This window comes from Limulus polyphemus, unplaced genomic scaffold, assembly GCF_000517525.1.
Source record: "Limulus polyphemus unplaced genomic scaffold, Limulus_polyphemus-2.1.2 Scaffold931, whole genome shotgun sequence".
Taxonomy (NCBI): Eukaryota; Metazoa; Arthropoda; class Merostomata; order Xiphosura; family Limulidae; genus Limulus; species Limulus polyphemus.
The window spans coordinates 104,435-114,707 of record NW_013666541.1 but is presented as its reverse complement, the minus strand read 5'-3'; the positions used below and the strand labels follow the sequence as shown (position 1 = coordinate 114,707).

Below are 10,273 nucleotides of genomic sequence, written 5' to 3'. Positions count from 1 at the left end.
TATATATATATATATATATATATATATATATATATAATATGTTGACAAAGAAGGTGTGAACTGTAAGGTTGCCTCAACTTAAACAAACGTATAAGAAAAAGGTTAGTACAGAATGAAAGACAATAACCTGAGGATTTGGAACGAAACCGTCCAAAGGAAGCAGAATAAGGACTAAATAACTGAGTGGTCCAGTTTCTGAATATCACGCGTACTCTTCTTGATGGTTGGACTTGAGGGTATAAGGAGATAGATAAAGTCTAGAGGAGAAAGTATATACATCTTGTAATGGGTTCTTGTAGTAGTCTGTTGTTCTAGTATTTAGATTCACCAGTGCTTTTGCATCTTTTGAAACACGAATGAAGCGTAACCCGTGAAAATACGTTTAGTAATGTCTTCGATGGACTGCAGACATCGCTTGGAAAGTTAATGAAGTAAAACATAGCCCCCCTTCCCCAAAGAAAAATAGCTTTAATTCTTATAGAGTACGTTTTCTTGGATGGATATAGTTTCAGTAGAAAGAGAATGTCTACAGATTCAGAAAAGGTTAAAGTAGCACAGAACTAATTCAGATGATTTCCAAGTTTATATTTGTACTACTGGCATTATCTGATATGACCACGGAAAGCTTTGTTGGGCACAAGGAAGTGAAATACATGTATTTACTGCAATAAAACAACTTTTTCTCAAAACGTGAAGGTCGATTTATCTTAGATAGAAATTTCATGCGTGATTCTCTGGGTATATTTAGTATTTTACCAGAAAAACAACACTACACTACTGTCAAGGATATGTTGAGCACACTTAGAACTAGAAGAAACACACGACACTACTGTTCACGATCTGTTGAATACACCAGAAAAAAAACACATTACTGTTAAGAATCTGTTGAGTTGAGCACACCATAAATACCATATCTCACTATTGATGAGAATCTATTGGGAACACCAGGAAAAAATACATTACAATACTGTTAAGAGGAGCACACCAGAAAAAAAAACACACACTATACTACTGTTAAGGATCTGTTGAGTACACCTTAAAAACCACATCTCACTACTGATGAGAATATATTAGGCACACCAGAAAAACACACACACTATAATACTGTTAAGAATCTGTTGAGCACACCAGGAAAATCATACTACACTGCTTTCAAAAATCTGTTGAGCACTGTATGAACTAAAAGTCATTTCTACCACTATCTGCAAAAAAGTTTGACTCCGTCAAGTGATTGATTACGCAACACTGAGATGAATTTGAGCAATAAGAAGAGCAGATAGCAAGGTGGTTACAAAAACTGCAAGGGCGTTTATTCCTGGTCGGAACCTACAAAGAAAATAACTATGGGTATTGTGAAGATCGGAACTTTCGTACCAATCAATGAGATCAACCTAGAGTGAGGCAAACTTTCTAGATATATTTTAGGGGGATACATTTTCAGAAAGAAGTATATATTTTAACAATAAAAAATAGAGGTACTTCAACAAGTTGTTCCGTTGAACTTACTGCGTATTATTATAATTTAAATTATTTAAACTTTTCTAATAAACCATCAAGTTTTATTTCCAAATATCCCTCAGAGTAATTTTTCAATCCAAAAACAGTAGAGATGAAAGCCTAGTGTATCAAGCAGGTGGTAGCACTGCCTATGTAGGAATGGTTCGGATTGTTCACCGAAATGGTATTTTAAATATCTCTTCAATAGGTCATCAGAACTTTACAATATTACATAGTTTACATAGTTTACTTTTATAACAATATCTATGTAATTACTGAGTCACAAGTTCTGCGAATGTCTGTAAATATCGTAGTAAAAAGTTTGCATTTCTTGTTCTTCTTTCTTCTGCTTCTTGTTTATTACATGATAACTCAAAATCCAAAACAATGGTGTCAAACAATTTCACTGAGGTCACAAAGTTTCAAACGGACTATACACTTTTATAAGTATTATTAATTACTATTTGTAATTTAAAAAATCATAATTCTAGTGGAAACGATATTATCATAACCCCTTGAAGTTAGCTTTCTTACAAACAATTAGTGTTCCTTTAAATAGCTTACGTACTAGGTGAAACGGGAATTATCAGCCAATAATAGATTTACAATATGTATTACAGTTGGAACCTCATTTTATTTAGAACTTGGTTATAAATATAACCTCCCTATGTCTATTGAAACAGTGCATTAAAAAACAAGTAAACAAGTAAAGAAAAACTTTTTTTAAAAAAGAAGTAAATGTAGAGATGGCTAATATCAATCCTTCAAATACAATGCAAACATTCAATATAACTATTCAATCACAATTGAGTTCAATTTATCCTATTTTTGTCTGTTAATATTCTACTGCACTGTGTGCTATTATGTAGGAATGATACAAATGCCATTCCTACTATCTTGTTTGTATTGTATTTGAAGGATTGATATTAGCCATACCTACATGTATTTCCTTTTTTGAAAAGTTTTTTCTTTACTTCTAATACTAACAAAGAAATATCACTACACACTGGTGTAAAACGTAGCACATTTTCTTCAAAAACAGACGTCCAGAGAAGTGTAGTAATAACATAGAAATGGCAATACACACTGGAATAAAACGTATTCAATTTTCTTCAAAAACAGAAGTCCAAAGAAGTGTAGTAATAACAAAGAAATATCACTACACACTAGTGTAAAACGTAGTACATTTTCTTCAAAAACAGACGTCCAAAAAAGTTTAGTAATAAAAAGAAATATCACTACACACTGGTGTAAAACGTAGTACATTTTCTTCAAAAACAGAAGTTCAAAGAAGTGTAGTAATAACAAAGAAATATCATTACACACTGGTGTAAGACGTAGTACATTTTCTTCAAAAACAGACGTCCAAAGAAGTGTAGTTCTACAACAGAACAACATTAAATACTACCGAAAATAAAAACAAGTGATCAGTAGCTATATAGCAGACAATCTATAAGATTAGCCATAAACACAAAAAGACCATCTCTAATTTTACAATGGCTAGTATATAACATGTTTATAACAGGAAAATGAGAACTCTAGCTTTTCAACAACATATTAAATACTTAAAACAAGAAACAAACGATCTATATAGATTTATATACACTGTGAAAACTTATGCTCTTTGGAACATAAGCCTAGTGTTTAAATGAGTACAAAACAAATTCAAGTAAACAAACACAAAATCATTGTGGGATAACAACATAGAACACGTGTTAACTAATGAAAATCTTTGTGTTGAGTTTTACACAATCTACAAACGCATAAAGTGTGACTTCACAACACAATAACGTATTTACATAAACACAGTTTGTATTGAAAAATAAACGCTATTTGTGTTGTTAGAAAGCACAAAACTTATGTGTTTATATTGCTGTAACATTTTATTGTGTTACAGTTCACAATAGTATGTTTTGGGGGAACATAATTTGTGTTGTTATGAAATAACATAATATCTATGTTAACTTACAATTCTTTTTAGAGTGTAGAGTTGACAATCAACAACATATTACTTCCCAAAATTTGACATAAGTCAAAGATATACGTAATCTATAATACGCACATTTTGAGTAAAAGAAAAAAATTGACATAATCAACGCTTGTTCCTCATAAAAAATAACAATAAACTTAGAATGCTGAGTCCAAATTTTAAACATAAATATCTGTATGTATGTCTTTCTTTAACATTAATATGAACAGAATAACACAAGATATAAATATACATATTTTTATCCTTTATAAACTTATTTGTCCAGCTTTTACCCCCAAAAAGTGAAATAACCAGCATTTGATTAATAGTCCAATAATACATGCGAGACACGTAAGCGTCTAAGTCCACGACTTCAATTTGGGGTGTTATTGTAGTTCTCTCAACAAAGTACCAGGTAGTTCTTTTTGTTATCCTCTTTTTTTAACAGCATTTTTTTTACATAAAGTAACTTCGTGCAGCTGTTTACATATACATCTGTTTCTCATAAAAGCCTGTTCAAAAATTCAAATACTATCAGGCTTTTTTTTTAAAAAAAAAGAGCCTAGTTGAATAGAGTAAGAACTAACAAGGTGTAAAGAAGAGTTTAAAAGATTTATCTTGAGAGAGTGAAAAAATTAGACGAGATTTCGAAGAGTTTTGTTGTGACTCTATCCTAAAGGCTCATTCTTCAGAACAGTCTACTGACTATTAACATGTACTTGGTTCGTTCGTATCGAAACAATTATTTATTATAATACTATTTCCAAAGGAAGTTTCAAATTTGATGATTTATAAACTTGATTCAAAGATAAAACTATCATGTTGTAAAACAAGTTACGGGATAATAAGTGCTTCTATTGTTCAGCACATTTTTTACGTTGAAAACAAAAATCGTGTCCTATATTATTATCCTTTACTGGCTGATTTCTGTGATTATTTACTCTCAGGTTATCAGCTTTAGTTGTCATGTCTATAACATATAACTCTTCGAGAAAAGTATTTTTCTAAGTGCCACTTGTATTGTGCATCAATTGCAGCAAACTTACATACAAAAATGATTTTATTAATTTACTTTAAAGGGGTGAATGGGACGGCCGTGTCTTTAACCGACATGATGTAACGTTGAATTGCATGAAAGAAAAATTTTAACTGAGAGGATTAGAGATTACTTGTAATGAGTAACAAGGAATGGTGAAACAGAAGTTTTTTTAGTTATTTATGTACAAGAAATACGAAAGAAACATACTAAGATTATGATCGTTGTTGCATACTTCCTAAATACTCAGTATTATAAGACGTCTAATAAATAAATGAAACAGTTGAAGTTTATTTTGGACTCCCCGCTATGGACTTAGCTTTGAAAGGAGGAAAACACCAAGAGTAAAAACAAAACTCGAGGCAACAATTAATTCACAAGGAGACTCCAATGAAGATAGATAAGACGGGAAATTTAAATAGTAGTATGTTATATGAAAATGGCTTTGATATTATATAGATCTGATAAATAACATTTTATTGTTATACCAATATCACTTGCACGCATTTTTACCATCTAGAACATCCAATGATTTAGCAAGATAGTTATATAAAACAGTTGTAGAAATTAAACGACCACATAGGTTACAAAGAAGTGTTATATAATGATTTCTATCCTGTTCACATATCTAACGATTTATTTATTTATTCTTTCAGAAAACCTATTAGGAATTGAAAACCAAGAAAAACAAAGATTTAATAATTATATTCTATGACGAACAGCTTACAATTAACAGGTTAAAACGTGGATCTCAAACAGTAAGTTATTGTATTATTTCATATTAATATTCAAAAGCTTTCCAATTATATAGTACCATCTTACCCAAGTCTCATTAAATGAAGGTCATGGACTTACTGGATACCTAGTTCTTCAATGAAACTCAATGTTAGAATAATGTTTCTTATTTCTTTACTTCCTAAAAAGAAACAACGATATAGCAAAAACACAAACACGAGTGCAATAATCTTTCTTAATACAGGATTTTTAAAAATGCAATCAAATGTTACAGAAAAAACTCTACAACAACAATGTTGAAAACGTGAAATTTATTCAGAAAACACTACCTAACTGTTATAAAAAACCAGAAAGAAAAACAAAGAAAGCTACAAAGTGTCTTGGAATAACAATACTAAAAATTAATATGAAACCCAATCTATCATTCGATGCACCACTTGTCACTTAGTTATACCGGTTTCGGGAATTCCACCCATCATCAGTAACCCTGGACCAGACAGGGCAAATCGAAAAGAAAAGAAGACTAGTATTGATTATCTTAACGTAACTTAATTTGCATAATACTAAAATACTACGCGTATTACAAATCCCTTTTGAGTCAAAATATCAGGGAAATGAAGAAAATGACGAACCATATTTGACAAACAATTTTTTCATAAATAAACTTTTTTATATCCTGTACCACACTTCACTGTGTTTCTTTACTCACCTTTTTTTTCTATGTTTTTAATTTAAGTGACATTTGGTCTCAGCTGGTTATATATCCTCCCATCAAGCTTTTTTAACTGCTTTTTGTATTATGCGCGTTTTTTTCTGACTACATAAATGAGACTGCTTGACGTACAACTAGCATTATGCGTTTGAGACGAGTTAACTAAGTACACTATATATTAAACATTATTATTGGTTAATTCTGTCTTTTTATGAACAATAATCGCATGATCGTGCAAAAGACCAGGGTAATTGAAGAGATCTTAATAATTGAATCGTTAAAAATAAAGTAAACATGCGATTGAAAGACACACGTTGTGAATGATTTTATGAATGGGTATATTTCAGTCGAGGTTTTTACTACAATTCAGTTTCACTCTTCCATCTTTTTGTTTGAAACTAATTACCACAACTCTCAGTTTCTAGTCGTTTCTTTGTCTCTTGTTGTGCACAGTTTTAACATATAGAGATTACCAACTTTTAAACTTACCATTCCATAAGTTCACTTCTTTTATTGGAAAGCTTCACATTTTTTTTTGCAGAAATAGCATAATTTATTGTGGTATTCCAATTTTTTAAATCTCCCAGATTCGAACCTGGGATCTCCTGCTAGCATTCTATTAATCGAGTCAAAAGGTTAACCTCGTAGCTACTTCTAGTAAGGCAATTTTTTAACAACTCAAACTACTTGGTTACCGCATTTTTTATTTATAACGCTAAAATCCGAGTTTCAATATCCTTGGTGGGCACAGCACAAATAGCCCATTGTGTAGTATTGTGCTTAACAACAAACAAACATTACTTGTTAAAGACAGTCCTGACAGACACATATTAATTGTTGTGTCTTTGTGTTTGTGTTTGTATTTTGTTGCGTATAAACCTACAAAGCAATTTTCAAGTTTCTGGTTGTGTACTTGATTTTATTTTTATAGTTCTCCTATTTCAAACAATATGCCATTTGAACATTACTCAAATCCATAATGAAAGTTTAGGATGGGTCATCATTGTATTTTGATCATTTTTCATAATGCCTTGAATTTCGAAACGTTATGAAAATGGCAAAGTTGCGTAATATCTGAGCATAATTGTTATTTAGATTTCCAAAAATTAACAAAATTTTCAATTTTCTTATTTATACAAATGTTTGTTTGTTGGAAGTTAAGTACAAAGCTACACAAAGGGCTATCTGTACTCTTCCCACCACAGGTATTGAAACCCGGTTTCTAGCGTTGTAAGTCCGTAGACATACCGCTGTGCCACTGGGGGCATTCATATAAATATGGATACTAGCTCGAAGATTTTCCCCGCACCGTGTCGTTCCAACCACGAGCTATGGTTTATAGTCATATCGAGACAGATAAACTAACGGAAGTTTCTATAAATCAACGAACTGTTCACTATTTTGACTTGGTTTGTTTCAAAGCAAAGCCACACAATGGGCTCTCTGCGCTGGATCCAGGCGGAGATCAAACTCCGAATTCTAGTGTTATACACTCTCCAGCTTAATGCGGAGCCAATCTTGATTTAAAATAAAAATAACAACCATTTTTATTCATAGGTAATTATTTTTGTATCATAAAATAGCACATAAGTATTGAAAATGAGGAAAATATAGCAAAAACAAGTTAAAATAATTTATTTAGTCGCGTGATTAATGCCGATTCTCAAATTTCAACTTGAAATGCATGAATATAGTACAAGTTAAAAAGTTATGAACGGATTTTGGTAAGTTAATATTAGTTCCACATTTATGTGTAGCGAATTTTGTGATTAAACAAGAATTGAAACTAAGCTAACCTAATCTAAATCCACACATTTATGTCTTATGACTTTCAAAACCCGCTGACCTCCACAGTATTTTCTATCAACAAGACACTGGACGTGCTCCCTCCCAGTCATGAGTTTTAGGTGAGGGTGGTAGAAGGTGAATGTGCAGCCAAAGCACTTTCTTTTACCGACACGTCTTTGTTAAGTCCAAGTTTTGACAATATTCATCTACCAAGGCCCTTGGTTGGTTCTGCACGATTTAAGACACACCCGACACACCCCCAGCTTTGTTCTCCTACATTTGTTGACTGCGTAGGCTGTAAAAAAACTCTCGTTAGTACACTATCTTGTTTGATTAGAGCATTCTGCACGTTTCTCGTGGATTTTAAGTGGGAGGTTGGTCTCTGTTCTGTTTCTTTATCAACTATCAGATTTGATATTAATATTTCTTAAGTTTCCCTACTCCGCTAGTTCTGAACCCTTTAGGGAATCCAAACTTGAATAACTGTATCTCTGATAACCACGCCTTGTAAATACTTGCTTGTAAGAAACCAGTTTCTTGAAAGAAAATGCGTGATTTTTTTTGAAACAGTATTTTTTAAACCACGATGTTACTTTGATATCGCTCGCGTATATGTTTATATACGCATAAAAAAACAGCTTACAAGTGTGGGACGGTGAAGCTGAAATGCTGTGTGAACTTTTAAAAAAACGCCACAGGTGCATGAAAATATGCTTCAGACAATAATAACACAGAAACCTTTATACACTCTACTAAAAAAAAACACAAATGAAAATAAGTTAATAATTGGAATCAGTTCCATTCTTGATAAGTAACTATATCTATAATATACTACTGTGTACGCTATTAATATCTGCGGATTTCGGGACAAGATGGCTTATTAATTTTTTTTTTCAGCTAATGAAGACATCTTATTTTCAATTACATTTATTTTATGTGATTTTTACATTGCGTAAAACATTATTCAGACAAACTGTGATGACAAGAATTTTAAGTAAGGTCTCAACATTATTAGCTGTAATTAGGACTTGAGATGAATAACAAACTCATTTGATTCATAAAGATAAAATACATAAACAACCTAAAAGTATACGTAATAACAAGAAGTTCGCTAGCTTATCTTAAAGCCACCCAGTGGCACAGTCTGTGGACTTACAACGCTAGAAACCGGATTTCGATACCCGTGGTGGGCAGAGCACAGATAGTCCATTGTGTAGCTTTGTGCTTAATTACAAACAAAAAACTTATCTTAAACCAGCAAATACGTTTTTATGATCTTCATAGGATAATGTGTATTGGTAGTGTCATTACGAAAGAGAGCGATAAGGTCTTTTTTGCAGTTTTGAAATAGGTCATTTCATTGAAATTATCCAAAGTCTGCTTGAATTTGGTGAACTCGTTTTCTTCCTGCCTTAATGCAGAATATTAAATACAAAACACATTTAATTACAAATTATGTTTTGAAGTGATGATATTAATGTGTTTCCGTTCCTCAACCTAAAACTAAAATGAATTAGGTTCTCAAATTGTATTATTTTAATGAAACGATTCGATTATCTGTTCTCTGTCACGTAATCGTAAATCACGTGTGTGACTTAAAGTAGTCTTAAGGGCGACATGGACAAAACTTAATTGATGTTTTGACCTCTCCTTAGTATTTTAGTAAAAACAACATGAACAACAAAGATAATTAACATACAATTCAGCGATGTTTTCTTCATTAATGAATTCCTGCAGTTGGCTGAAGTCAAAAGATTCGTTGTTGATCCCACCTCGATCTACACATAAAAAACAAAACAAAAAAACTGTACATTAATCATAATAATAAAACAACTTAATCTAATAAGAATGCTGTTAAATCACTTCTGACAGATATAAGATTACATACTGATCACCCTGGAGTTTATTATGTTTGAGGTTTTAATAATCGTTTAAAAGAATATATAACAGCGACATCTAGTTCTTTCAAGGATAGTTAACACGCTCATTTAAAAAAAATGTACTTAGTTATTAGTAAACTTACTGGGAAAACTCAATGAATAGGTTTCAATGTTTTTGTAGTGAATCATTGTTTGCTTTAGAAAACAATATTGGAGTAAATGCAGATACTAATATCACGGTACCAATTTAATATCGTGTGCTTATAAGTACTTAGAGACTTAGAGCAAATGAGTCCATTTAACCCTAGTCAACAGGTTAATGCCTCACTGATAAAGACGTCAGTTGACGTCGAAACGTCAAAAAAGCGCCACTAATGAAGAAGACGCTAGCTGACGTCTAACTGACTCAGACACTTCTAACAGTCGGTGCTCAGGTGTGACGCCTAGGATACTCAGGAAGTGTTGTCGTTCTCCTCTTCACCCTCAAGATGGAGAAAAGTTGGGGTGATGATGATTGTATGTTGTGGATGAATAAGAGGAACATTCTTGATTGGGAGGTTAAGAGTTCACAGCTCGGTGTTGAAGGGGATTGGCGGAAAGGATGAGAAAAATGTAATTAATTTGAGGCATCATAACGTTGCTGTCTCTAGTACCTT

At 32.2% G+C, this 10,273-nt stretch overlaps 1 protein-coding gene across 1 annotated transcript in view; it reads right to left on the bottom strand.

The window, feature by feature from the left end:
- Window positions 1-9,490, bottom strand: part of LOC111086221 — a 62,323-nt gene extending 52,833 nt beyond the window's left edge. The window contains exon 1 of the mRNA XM_022388177.1: window positions 9,437-9,490. The gene's annotated coding sequence lies outside the window, so the exon portion shown is untranslated. The remainder of the gene's footprint in view (window positions 1-9,436) is intronic.
- Between the last annotated feature and the right edge of the window lie 783 nt (window positions 9,491-10,273).